The sequence below is a fragment of the Ursus maritimus genome, unplaced genomic scaffold (assembly GCF_017311325.1).
Source record: "Ursus maritimus isolate PB19 unplaced genomic scaffold, ASM1731132v1 scaffold_22, whole genome shotgun sequence".
Lineage (NCBI taxonomy): Eukaryota > Metazoa > Chordata > Mammalia > Carnivora > Ursidae > Ursus > Ursus maritimus.
Window position 1 is genome coordinate 3606169 of NW_024424675.1, and position 14707 is coordinate 3620875.

At 39.4% G+C, this 14707-nt stretch overlaps 1 protein-coding gene across 1 annotated transcript in view; it reads right to left on the reverse strand.

The window, feature by feature from the left end:
• KIZ (kizuna centrosomal protein) overlaps positions 1-14707 on the reverse strand; it is a 126341-nt gene that overhangs the window by 67435 nt on the left and 44199 nt on the right. The window lies entirely within an intron of this gene.

The following is a 14707-nucleotide window of genomic DNA, read 5'->3' on the forward strand; positions in this document are numbered from 1 at the left end:
TTGATAAAAAAAATAGGGCAGATATAAAATTATGAATGAGAAAAGGAGCATAATTATTGACACAGTAGAAATTTTTAAAATATAAAATAGGCCCACATATTTGAAAACTTAGAAAATGGATCTATTTCTAGCATAGCATACATTTGCAAATTGACTCAAGATGAATGAAAACATAAATATACACATGAGCATTTAATAACTGGAATAAGTAATCAAACAAAAATTGATGGAATCTTCATTGGAGACCTGTCTTGCAAAAAATGTTTAAAGAAGTTCTTCGTGCTGTAACCTCACAAGTGCTTCTCAGTATTCCCCAGGCCAGTCTTCGCTACAGGTCACTCACCTCTTCTGACCCAGGCCAGCAGATAGGATGGGATGGCTGGCAAGGGCTAAGGAATCAGGTTCAAGATAGCCAATGGATTTTTTTTTTATTTGTTTGTTTTTAATCTCCTGCATAGATACCAAGTAACAATGACTGTGATTAATGATCAGGTATCAGAACTACTGCCCTCTTGGAAATCTGATTCTGGACTTCTCAACTTTTAACTAAAGTAGGGCTAAGGGAAGTCTCAGATTTTTCAGACCAAAATAGATTAGCTAAAACAAGAGGCATAGGCATAACTGGAGAATGATGTGTCAAGCAGAACATGAAGAAGATACACTGATGGCCCCACCTGCTGGCACTAGGTTATTTTTCCAGAAGTGTAATGCACAACCTTACTTTGGGAACAAAGGCCAGAATCTGTGGGGTAGCGAGAAAAAGCTCAGGGGGCCACCTGCACTGAAGGTTAGAGGTCATGTCCAGGAAAAACAAGTGACGGTAGTGAAGAAAAAAAGCAACCGAGATATCTGAAGGCATCCTCACATCTGAAGCAATGCTGAATTTATAAGTATGTTTCCAGTTCCTCTTAAAGTGAATCTAGGATAAATTCTAAAGGAACACAGTTATAACCTATGACTCCTGACAATGTGATTTCCAGTAGCAAACCTTGTTCAAGAGTGAAGAAAGTCATAGCACTTCAGCAGCTTATTTGAGACTGGAAGGCACAAAAATCAATGTGGACAGAGCAAAAGGTCAAATTGCCATGGTTTGGTTTTCTTTTCTTTTTCTAATTAAAGAAACTAATTTGGTTCCTGAACTTCTTTATTCAACCTTATGACGTATTATCCTTGGTGACACTCCAGTTATTTAGGCAGGAGAGGATTACTGGGACACAGTCCAACGTACCACTTAGGACTGCAGACTGTGGACCTAGGCAGCCGAGTTCAAGTGCACTGAGACACTTTGTGACTTTGAACATAACCTGTCTATGTCTGCTTCCTCCTCTGTAAAATGGCAGTGATAATAGGAATAAATGGATTACAAAGCTGTTATAACAGTGCCTGGCACAGAGTTGGTGCTATTAAAGGATACCACCGTATTTATGATTGTGATTTGGGTGATAGAGCACAGAAATTAAGAGCATGAATTCTGGAATCTATCAGTATGGATGCTAGCTGTACTTCTGACTAGCTTTGTGACCTGGGAAGGTTACTTGATCTTTCTAAATGCTGCCTGAAACACTGCACTTGGCACCTACAGCACAACTTCTCAATTCTCCTTGTTCTTCCCTGCAGGCTGTCTTAGATTCCTTTGCTGGTTCCCGTTATCTTCCTGACCTTGAATATGGGCCAAGCTTGGGCTGTTTTCCTATTTATAATCACTCCCTAATGGTTTCAGGGTATATGATTTAAAAATGCATTTATACTCTGATGACTCAGTAAAGTTGCATAATACAAAAACAAAATACAAAAAATCAGTTTTGTTTTTATATAACACACAACTCAAAAAGGAAATTAAATAAACAACCCCATTGACAACAGAATCAAAAAGATAAAATACTTAGAAATAAACTTAACCAAAGTGGCAAAAGACCCATGCACTGACATCACAAAACATTGTTGAAAGACATTAAAGGAAACACAAATAAATGGAAAGACATCTCATGCTCATGGATTGGAAGACTTAATATTGTTAAAATGTTCACACTACCCCAAAATGATCTACAGATTCAATACGACCCCTATCAAAATCCTAAGGGCATTTTTTACAGCAATAGAAAAAACAATCCTAATTCATATGGAACTACAAAGGACGCTGAACAGCCAAAATATACTGAGAAAAAAGAACAAAGCTGGAGGACTCACACTTCCTGACTTCAAAGCATATTACAAAGCTACAGTAATCAAAACAGTATGGTAATGGCAAAAAACAGATACATAGCCAAATGGAATAGAACAAAGAGCCCAGAAACAAATCCACACATATGGAGTCAACTGATCTTTGTTCAAGAACATACAATGGGAGAAGACAGTCTCTTCAACAAATGGTGATGGGAACACTGGACATCCACAAGCAAGGATGAAATTGGACCCGAATCTATATCACACACAAAAGTCAACTGAAAATGTATTGAAAATGTAAACATAAGAACTGAAACTGTAAAACTCCTAGAAAAAAACATAGGGAAACAGCTTCCTGACATTGGTCTTAGCAATTACTTCTTGGGTATGACACCAAAAGCACAGGCAATAAAAGCAAAAACAGAAAAGCAGGAATATATCGAACTAAAAAACTTCTACATGGCAAAGGAAATAGCCAACTGAGTGAAAAAGAATCCTATGGAATGGGAGAAAATATCTGCAAAACACATATATGATAAGGGCTTAACATCCAAAACATATAAGGAACTCCTATAACTCAACTGCAAAAACCAAATAACCCAATTTAAAAATGGGCAAAAGATTTGAATAGATATTTCTCAAAAGAAGACATTCAAATGATCAAGAGATATATGACAGGATGTTCAATGCCACTTATCATCATGTAATTGCAGATCAAGACCACAATGAGACAACACTTCAACGCTTGTTAGAATGGCCATTATTTCGGAGGGGAGGGGGAAAGCAAATAGAAAAAGCAAGTTTTTGTGAGGACATAGAGAAACTAGATCCTTGTATACTTTTGATAGGAGTGTAAAACGTTGCAGCCACTATGAAAAACAGTATGGAGGTTCCTCAAACAATTAAAAATAGAACTATCATATGATCCAACAATCCCACTTCTGGGTATTTATCCAAAAGAACTGAAATCAGGATCTCAGAGAGAGATCATCACTCCAATGTTCACTGCAGCATTATTCACAATAGCCAAGAGGTGGGAAAAAACTAAATGTCATAGACAGGTGAGTGGATAAAGAAAATCTAGTATATATACAGAATGGAATATTATTTAGCCATTAAAAGAAAGAAATCCTGTCAGATGCTGTAGGATCTGAACATGGATGAAGACTGAGGACTTCTGCTACATGAAATAAACCAATCACAGGAGGACAAATACTGCATGATTCCATTTATATAAGATATATAAAGTAGTCAACTTCAGAAGCAGAAAGTAGAATGGTGGCTTCCTGGGCCTTGTAAGATGAGCATAAAGTTTCGGTTATTCAAGATGGAAAAGTTCCAGAGATATGCTATATAATATTGTACTCAGAGTCAACAATACTATGAACTTAAAAATACAACTTTTCAACAAATGATGTTAAAACATCCATATGCTAAAAAAGGGGGGGGGGAATCTAGAAACTTGATAAAAATTAGCTCAAAATGGATCACAGTCCTAAATGTAAAACACAAAACTATAAAACTTCTAGAAGATAACATAGGAGAAAACCTAGATGACCTTGGATTATGGCTATAACTTTTTAGATACAACACCAAAGGCATGATCCATGAACGAAATAATTGATAAGCTAGACTTCATTATAATTAGAAACTTATGTTCTACGAAAGGTTCACAGAAAACTGCCAGGGAAAGCTGCCAGAGAACAAAAGCCCGGAAATACCAGCTCACATTGTGGCCATCCCCATCCCTCCTCACAGGGGACAGGGCAACTCTACCCAAACAGGGTTGCCTGAGTATCAGCGCGGCAGGCCCCTCCCCCAGAAGGCAGGTTGAAAAATCAAGAAGCCCACATCTCTAAGGTCCCTATAAAACAAGTGCACACTGCCTGGGTCCTGGTCAATAATTTGGGCTCTGCGCAACCCCGCAACCTCTCCTCATCAGAATGATGAGAAGGAGAAACCCTCAGCAAAGAAAAGAGACAGAGACTGTGGCCTCTGCCACAGAAATGATGGATATGGATATAACCAAATTGTCAGAAATGGAGTTCAGAGTAACAATGGTAAAGATGATGTGTGGGCTTGAAAAAATTATTAACGAAAATATTAATGAGAATATAGAATCTCTAAGGGAAGAAATAAGAGTGAATGGGGCAGAACTTTAAAATGCTATGAATCAAATGCAGTCTGAACTAGATGCTCTGACGGCCAGGGTAAATGAGGCAGAAGACGAATTAGTGAATTGGAGGATGGGATGGTAGAAGAGAAAGTTAAAACAGAAACTTGGCTCAAAAGAATCCAATCTCAAGAATGTAGATTATGGGAGATTACTGACTCAATGAAATGTTCCAATGTCAGCATCATCGGCATCCCTGAGGGGGTGGAGAAACAGAGAGGTCTAGATGAGATATTTGAACAAACTGTAGCTGAGAACTTCCCTAATCTGGCAAAGGAAACAAGCACTCGCATCCAAGAGTCACAGAGGACCCCTCCCAAGGTCAACCATGGCAAACCTACACCACATCACGTCATAGTGTATTCGCAAATATTAGACCCAAGGATACAGTATTGAAAGCGGCCAGGGCGAAAAGATTTCTCACGTACAGAGATAAAAATATCAGAATAACATCAGACCTGTCTACACAGACCTGGCAAGAGAGGAAGGGTTGGCAGGGTATTTTTAAAGCTCCATCCGAGAAGAACATGCAGCCAAGGATCCTTTATCCAGCAAGGCTGTCATTCAGAATTGATGGAGACATAAGGACCTTCCAGGATTGGTAGACACTGACCAAATTCATAACCATGAAACCAACCCTACAGGAGATATTAAGGGGGGTTCTATAAAAGTAAAAAGGCCCCAAGAGTGATACAGAACAGAAAGTTACAATCTACAGAAACAAAGACTTCACAGGCAACATGACATCATTAAAATCATCTCTCTCAATAATCACTCTCGATGTGAATAGCCTAAATGCTCCCATAAAACGCCACAGGGTTGCAGATTGGATAAAAAGACATGACCCATCCATTTGCTGTCTACAAGACACTCATCTTGAATCTAAAGATACATCCAGACTGAAAGTGAAGGGATGGAAAACCATTTTTCATGCCAATGGACCTCAAAAGAAAGCTGGGGTAGTAATTCTCATATCAGACAGATTAGATTTTAAACTAAAGACTGTTGTTAGAGATACAGAAGGACACTATATTAATCTTAAAGGATGTATCCAACAAGTGGATATGACAATTATAAATATCTATGCCCCCAACAGGGGAGCAGCTAGATACACAAGCCAACTCTTAACCAGAATAAAGAGACATATAGATAATAATACGTTAATAGTAGGGGACCTCAACACTCCACTATCAGCAATAGACAGATCACCTAAGCAGAAAATCAACAAAGAAACAAGAGCTTTGAATGACATATTGGACCAGATGGACCTCATAGATATATACAGAACCCTATACCCAGAACAACAAACACTCATTCTTTTCGAATGCACATGGAACTTTCTCCAGAATAGACCATATACTAGGTCACAAAACAGGTCTCAACCGATACCAAAAGACTGAGATTATTCCCTACATATTCTCAGACCACAATGCTTTGAAATTGGAACTCAATCACAAGGAAAAATTTGGAAGAAACTCAAACACTTGGAAACTAAGAACCATCCTGCTCAAGAATGATTGGGTAAACCAGGAAATTAAAAATCAATTTAAACAATTTATGGAGACCAACGAGAATGAAAACACATTGGTCCAAAACCTATGGGACACTGCAAAGGCAGTCCTAAGGGGAAAATATATAGCCATCCAAGCCTCACTCAAAAGAATAGAAAAGTGCAGTTTTTATATTCTCACCTCAAGAAGCTGGAGCTGGAAGAGAAGAACAGACCTAACCCACACACAAGAAGGCAGTTGATCCAGATTAGAGCAGAGATCAATGAATTAGCAACCAGGAGCACAGTAGAGCAAATCAACAGAACTAGAAGCTGGTTCTTTGAAAGAATAAATAAGATCGATAAGCCACTGGCCAGACTTATTCAAAAGAATAGAGAAAGGACCCAAATTAATAAAATTATGAATGAAAGGGGAGAGATCACAACCAACACCAATGAAATAGGAAGGATCATTAGAAACTTTATCAACACTATATGCCAATAAATTAAACAACCTGGAAGAGGAAATGGATGCCTTCCTGGAAACCTATAAACTACCAAGACGGAAACAGGAAGAAATGATTATTTAAACAGAACCATTAATTTGAAATTGAAGCAGCAATCCAGGGGCTTCAATGAAACGGCTCAGGATCCGAGATGCCCTCAGCTAATAGCTGTCTCATCCCTGCTGCCGCTCCTACGTTAATAAACCCCCCAAAACAAGAGTCAGGGCCTACGATACTCCCGGAATATTCTACACAAACATTCAAAAGAAGAAATAATACCTATTTCCTGAAGTGCTTTCAAAAAATGAGAAGCAAGAAGGAAAACTACCAAACCTATTCTATGATGGCCAGTATTACCTTGATCCCCAAACCAGGCAAAGAACCCATCAAAAAAGGACAATTACAGACGCATATCCCTGATGAATATGGACTGCCAATTCCTCCAACAGATCTAGCTAATAGAATCCAACGTAATTTACTAAAAGGATTATCCATCAAGACCAAGTGGGATTCATACCTGGGATGCAAGCGTGGTTCAACATTTCAAATCGACACGTGTGATAGATCAATCAACAAGAAAGAGTCAAGAACATATGATCCTCTCATTTGATGCAGAAAAAGCATTTGACAAAATACAGTCCTTTCCGATTAAAACCCTTCGAGTGTAGGGATAGAGGTACATTCCTCAATTTCATAAAACCATCTATGAAAAGCCTACAGGAATATCATTTCAGGGGAAAAGCTAAAGCCTTTCCTTAAGATTAGGAGACAACAAGGATGCCCACTCCATTATTATTCACATAGTACTAGAAGTCCTTGCAACAGAATCAGACAACAAAAGGATAAAGGTATCCAAATCAGCAAAGAAGAAGTCAAACTTCTCTCTTCCAGATGACATGATAACTATATGGAAAACAAAAGACTCCACCCCAAACTACTAGAAGTTCATAGAGCAATTCAGTAATGTGGCGGATACAAAATCAATGCTCGGAAATCAGTTGCATTTCTATACAGCGAACAATGAGACTGAGAAAGAGAAATTAGGAATCCATTCCATTTACAATAGCACCAAAATATACTTATCTCGAATTAACTTAATTCAAGACGTAAAGGATCTATATTTTAGAAACTACAAATCACTCTTGAAAGACATTGAGAAGACACAAAAAGATGGAAAAATATTCCATGCTCATGGATCGAAGAATTAACAACAAGTTAAAATGTCTATGCTACCCAAAGAATCTACTACTTTCAATGCCATCCCGACATCAAAATACCAACGAGCATTTTTCAAAGACTGGAACAAAAGCCCTTAATTTGTGTGGAACCAGAAAAGGCCCCGAATCCCAAGGAATTGTTGAAAAGGAAAAACAAAGCTGCATCACATTGCCAGATTTCACATACTACAAAGCTGTGATCACAAGACAGCATGGTATTGTCACAAAACAGACAAAGACAATGGACAGAATGAACTTCAGAAATGGACGCTCGGCTCTGGGCACTAATCTTTGACAAAGCAGGAAAACATCCAGTGGAAAAAAGACAGTCTCTTCAATAATGTGGTGCTGGGAAAATTGGACAGCTACATGCGAAAGAATGGAACTTGACCACATCTCACACCATACACAAAGATAAACTCCAAATGGATGAAAGCCTCGATGTGAGACAGGAATCCATCAAAATCCTAGAGGAGAACATAGGCTAACCTCTTTGACATCGGCCAAGCAACCTTTTCTCATGACACATCTCCAAAGCAAGAGAACAAAAGAAAAAATGAACTCTGTGGACTTCATCAAGATAAAAATCTGCACAGCCAAGGAAACAGTCAAAACTAAGAGGCAGCCCAAGAATGGGAGAAGATATATTTGCAAATGACACTACAAATAAAAGACTGGTCTCAAGATCTACAAAGAACTTCTCAAACTCATACGCAGAAACAAATAAACAAATCAAAAATGGGCAGAAGATATGAACAGACACTTTTCCAATGAAGACATTCAAATGGCTAACAGACACATGAAAATGTTCAAAATCATTAGCCATCAGGGAAATTCAATCAAAACTCCTGAGATACCACCCTAGCCAGTTAGAATGGCAAAAATGACAAGGCAGGAAGCAACAAATGTTGGAGAGGATGTGGAGAAAGGGGATCCCTCTTACCTTTGGGGATGTTGGTACAGCCACTTTGGAAAACAGAGTGAAGTCCCTTAAAAGCATTGGTATTCTTTACCTGCCTTGGCTCAGGTGTGATCCCGTGTTATGGGACACAGAGCTCCCTCTGCTGGGAGCCTGTCTTCTCCCTCCCTCTGCTTGTGTTCTCTCACGGTCTGTCAAATAAATAAAATCTTAAAAAAAAAAAGTTAAAAATTGAGCTACCCTATGATCCAGCAATTGTGCTACTGGGTATTTACCCCAAAGATACAGACGTAGTGAAGAGAAGGGCCATATGCACCCCAATGTTCATAGCAGCATTGTCCACAATAGCTAAATCGTGGAAGGAGCCAATATGCCCTTCAACAGATGACTGGATTAAGAAGATGTGGTCCATATATACAATGGAATATTACTCAGCCATTAAAAAGAACGATTTCTCAACATTTGCTACAACATGGACGGGACTGGAAGAGATAATGCTAAGCGAAATAAGTCAAGCAGAGAAAGACAATTATCATATGGTTTCACTCATTTATGAAACATAAGAAATAGGAAGATCGGTAGAAGAAAGGGAAGAATGAAGGGGGGGGTAAACAGAATGGGGAATGAACCATGAGAGACTATGCACTCTGGGAAACAAACTGAGGGCTTCAACGGGGAGGGGGTGGGGGACTGGGATAGGCCAGTGATGGGTATTAAGAAGGGCAAGTATTGCATGGTGCACTGGGTGGTATACACAAGTAATGAATCATGGAACATTACATCAAAAAGTAGGGATGTACTGTATGGTGGCTAACATAACATAAGAAAAAATTATTTAAAAAAAAAAACAAAAAATACTGGGCAAAAGAACTGAACAGGTACCTCATCAAAGAAGATACACAAATAGTGAATAAGAATATGAAAAGATGCTCAACATTATACACCAGTAGGAAACTGCAAATTAAAACAATATATCATTGTATACCTATTAGAAGATTTAAAATTTTTAAAAATTGACAATACCATAGGGTGACAATGATATGGAACAAGAACTCTCATTCATTGCTCGTGGGAATGCAAAATGGTACAACCACTTGGGAAGACAGTTTAGCAGTTTCTTACAAAGCTAAACACAGTCTTACCACATGATCTAGCAATTACACTCCTTGGTATTTACCCAAATGAGTTTAAAACATGTCTACACAGAAACCTGCACACAAATGTCTACAGCAGATTTATTCATAATTGACAAAATGTGTAAGTCAAAAAGATGTCCTTAAGTAGATGAATGGATAAATAAACTGTGGTATATTCAGGTAACAAAAATATTCAGCACTAAAAAAGAATGAGTTACCAAGCCATAAAAAGGCAAGAAGGAATTTAAAATGCATGTTGTTTAGTGAAAGAAGTCAATTTGAGAAGGCTACATACTGAACAATTCCAAGGAGATGACATTCTGGAAAAGGCAAAACTATAGAGACAATAGAAAGATCAGTGGTGACCAGGGATTTGGGTGAGTAGGGAGGAAAGAGAGATGAGTAGACAGAGCATAAGGGATTTTCAGGCAGTGAAAGTATTCTCTTTTTTTTTTTTTTTAAAGATTTTATTTATTTATTCGACAGAGATAGAGACAGCCAGCGAGAGAGGGAACACAAGCAGGGGGAGTGGGAGAGGAAGAAGCAGGCTCATAGCGGAGGAGCCTGATGTGGGGCTCGATCCCGTAACCCCGGGATCACGCCCTGAGCCGAAGGCAGACGCTTTAACCGCTGTGCCACCCAGGCGCCCCAGTGAAAGTATTCTGTATGATACTGTAAATATGCATATATGACATTATGCATCATAAACAAAGCAAAACCAAGAAATCCTCAATACATTGCTTTATTCACCAGAGAAACACCGTTTGCATGAGAAGCTGCTTGTTAAGTAATGCAGATGTGCCCACCCACTTTTCTAGGTCCCTACCAGTCTACCATGTTCCATCCCTGCTTACCTGCATGTGGCCATGTGTTAAAAATGCACTTGCTCAGATGGTGAGAGTATAGGGCAAGAGAAAGCATAGGTCAGCAGCTGGGCTCCAGTCCAGATGGTTCCTGGGCCACTCACTTTGCCACCCCAACACCATATGTTCCCACACTGGACCCTGAACACATCTCATTCAGCCTGCCTTGGGTCAATATGGCTAGTGACTTCTACCCACACAATTCTTGCAAAGATAGAATCTTTGATTCCAATTCTTCAACTGGATTGTATTAATTTTCTATTGCTGCATAACAAATTTCCATAAATTCTGCACCTACTACAAACTTATCTCACAGTTCTTGTTGGTCAGATGCCTGGGTCTAGGTTAGTGGGTCTTTTTCTTTAAAAGAGATTTATTTATTTGAGAGAGAGAGTATGTGGGCGTATAAGTGGGTGGAGGAGCAGAGGGAGAGGAAGAGAGAGAATCTCAAGCAGATTCCCCCCTGAGGGCAGACTCCAACACAAGGCTGGATCTCACAGCCCTGAGATCATGACCTGAGCCCAAACCAAAAGTTAGATGCTCAACCGAATGAGCCACCCAGGCGCCCCTAAGCGAGGGCAGTCTTATGCTCAGTCTCACCATGCAGAAATCAAGGTGGTGGCCAGATCTGCAATCTTGTTCAACTCTGGGTCTCCTCCAAGCTCACTGGCTGTTGGCAAATGAATTTCCTGGAAACCACTTCCTGCCATGTGGCCTTCTCCACAAATGGCAGTTGCTTTTTCAAGACAAATAGGAGAGTATATCAGCTGCTTTGAATCTCTGATTTCATAAGGACCCTTTTAAAGGCTGATCTGCTTACGTCAGGCCCACTCTGGAAAACTCCTTTTTGATTAGCTCAAAAGCAACTGATTTGGGACTTTATCATATTTGCAAAATCCTTCAGGTCTGTCATATAACACAGACGAATCGTGGGAGGGAAATCCATCAGATGCAAAGTCCCACTCACTCTCAAGGCAAAGGGATTATACAGAGTGCACGCCAGGAGGCAGGACTCTTGGGAGCCACCTCAGAATTCTGCCAACCTCATAGATGATTAGTTTTCTGATGAAACTAATCATGTCAGATTAATTCTCCTAAGTGAAGTTACTCACCATACTACCCTTCAGCAGTTGTATAAAAGGTAGAAAATGAGCTCTAAATTCATTAACCTGATATTCTAGACCTGTTCCTGGCTATGCCTCAGGCACCAGTTTAAGTTTTTACTTCAAGGAGTCCTGTTCAGTGAGCCCTCCCTTGCCTTCTGTGCTCTCTGAATCTAGACTCTTCCTCCAGTCCTAACTTGCCTCTTTCCACCTCCTTCTTACTCAAGGCCTCAACAGCCTTCAAGATGCTGCATCAAAACCTGTGCAAAACCTTTCCTGCCCTTTGGACTCACGCTGAGCTTATCTTCATTCGAATTTATCCTAAAGTACTATGGTCACTTGCAAAAAGTGACCATAAACTGCCCTTCCCTATGTGCACCCCCCCCCCTTTTGTAATGTGACTCTGCCACTTAACCTATCAAGAGGTGGACCTCTTCACTTTAACACCTGTTGACTCTGGGCTGGGACCTGTGACTTTCTTTAGACACAGGACACTAGCGAATGTGACTCAGGCAGATACTCTAAAAGCACCCAGGCCCTGGGGCTTGCTGTCTTGGGAACTCCGCTACCACCACCAGGTGACAGGGTAAACTACTCTCCTGGATGAATAGGGGCACATGGCCAAATTATCCCTGTGGCCCCAACTGACGGTGGGCCAACCACCTGACACATGAAAAGTAATAAATGTCTGGTGTTTTAAGTCATGGAGCTTTGTACCAATGTTTGCAGCAAGCACTTATTTACTCTTAAAGAAGAACAAGATTCTAGGTCGTCCTTTTTGACAACATATTTTTTCCCAGCTTCATTTTAGTATGCTTTCTTGTGAGAAGGGTTAATTATAACTTGTGATGAAGGAATTGTGCATGAAGCACAGCCTGGTTTTCAATATCTGGAAGTATCCACGGGACTGGGTCAAGAAGCTTCTCAAAAACACTTGGCTTTTAGGTAGAAGCAACCCCAGTGTTCATCAACAGATGAATGGATATACAAAATGTGGTATATCCATACACTGGAATATTATTTAGCCATAAAATAGAATGAAGTTCTGATACTTGCAACAATATGTATGGACCTTAAAGACCTTATGCTAACTGAAATAAGCCAGACACAAAAGGTCAAATATTGTATAACTACCAATAGAAGAGACAAATTCATAGAAAGTAGACTAGAGGGAGAGTTACTGCTTACTGATTATGGAGTTTATATTTGGGGTGAGGAACAATTTTGGAAATAGTGGTGACGGCTACACAGTATGGTGAATATCACTAAATTATATGCTTAAGATGGTACCTTTTAAATTTTTTTCATATTATAGCACAATTTCTACAAATCAGTAATGTAATATGCCCCAAACCCTTGAACTGTACACTTCAAATGGGTGGACTGTATGGTATGTGCATTATATTTCAAAAAAGCCAATTTTTTCTAAAGAAAACAAACAAAAACCAAACAACACAAAAATAATCCCTGGCTTCGTTTTTCCCCTCAGATGGAAGCTATTAAGCATACTGCACTCCTCTTTCCCCCTTTATTGCGAGGAAGCTAAAGACCAAGTTTTATCTCCAAACACAGCAAGTCAGCTGGCACAAAGATGTGCTAAAACATAATAACTATCATTATCAGAGGTGCCAGTCTTCTGTTCGTATCTTCCTATGTGTCTGCCTTTGTCCCACCTCCTCATCTTTGTTAACGAAAATTCATTCAAATGACTTTTCTCCAAGCTCTCAAAAGACCCTGAAGTAAACTGAGATAATAAACCTTTGAGGTCACAGTGTCAGCTCTGTAAATACGATTATAGCTCCAGATTAATAATTAACCCTCAGAGCAAAGAACAGTAGCTCATGCAAAGAATAAATAAGAGAAAGTAGGGCCTCAAAAGCAGTGGGAATGTCAGCAGGTTAACCAGCATCATTTAAAACCACTTCCAACCTATCCGTGGGGGGTACATTCACTACAAAAAATCAAGAGGCTCAAATCTGATAGCACAGACATCAACCAGTGCTGACTGACCTTTCATTTTGGGGGCGTTCTTTTAAGGTAAATATCTAAAAATTCCCCAAATGCCCATATTTCCCAATAAATTTTGGAAAACCATATACCCCAATTCCAAGGAGGTTGGCTTTAAGGTCATAGGAAAAAAGGCATTCATAAAGGAAAAAAGGAGATAGAATGCTCTTACTTCCACACACATACTCAATGTTTTTCATCTCAGAAAAAGACTGAATCCTGAGTAAGTACACTAGTCCCCAAGTTAGCCTACCAAAGTACTAACTTGGCCAATGAATTGCTATAAAAAGAAGCCTGTGAATACAAAACCTAAAATAGATTATTTCATCTCTAGTAATACAGTTTCTGATGAGGTAGTATGTAATACCTGTACCTCTTTGATGGGAGAGAAGTATTATAACTAGAAAAATCCATTTGGCTTGCCTCCGCTATAAACCAGGACATGAAACTTCTCAGTTCTTCCACCCGTAGTGCAAGTACTTTGTACTTTGGGGTGCTCTTAATAAATATTTCTTGAATGCCAGCTTGGAGTCAATCAGCCTACAATTAAACTTTTCACATAAGTAGATTATGAATGGTAAAAAGCAATATATTGAAAAGGACGACAGTGCTCTAAAAGAGAATATATACCCTGATATGCAAGAATGCCCACTTAGCTTTTCAATGTTGCTGAGATGGTTGAAAAGAAAGAGTGATACCATTGCAGTATAAAAGAAAGTTCTGGAGGTAGTGTGGAGGCTGCGGAGGCAGGCTGTATAGAAGGTCTGCCCCAATGCCTCAAATGTCACGCCTATGTCCCTCGTCTTGGTTTCTTCATTTTTAAAAGACGAAATCTACCTTAGGTTGTTTACTTAGGTTCCTTCTACCCCTACAAGAGATGTAATGCTATTTTTTTATTGCAGAATTGGTTTTCTAACAGTGTCCATACTCTCTATACAAATCAGTAGTAAAAAGTCATAATGAACTTTCATGAGTTGGATATTATTTTTTTAAACATTGATTTATTTGAGACAGAGAGAGAGTACATGCGTGAGTGGGGGGAGGGGTAGAAAGAAAGAATTTTTCAAGCAGACTCCCCACTGAGCACAGAGCCCGAAGGAAGCTAAGCCGGCTCTACCTCACAACCCATGA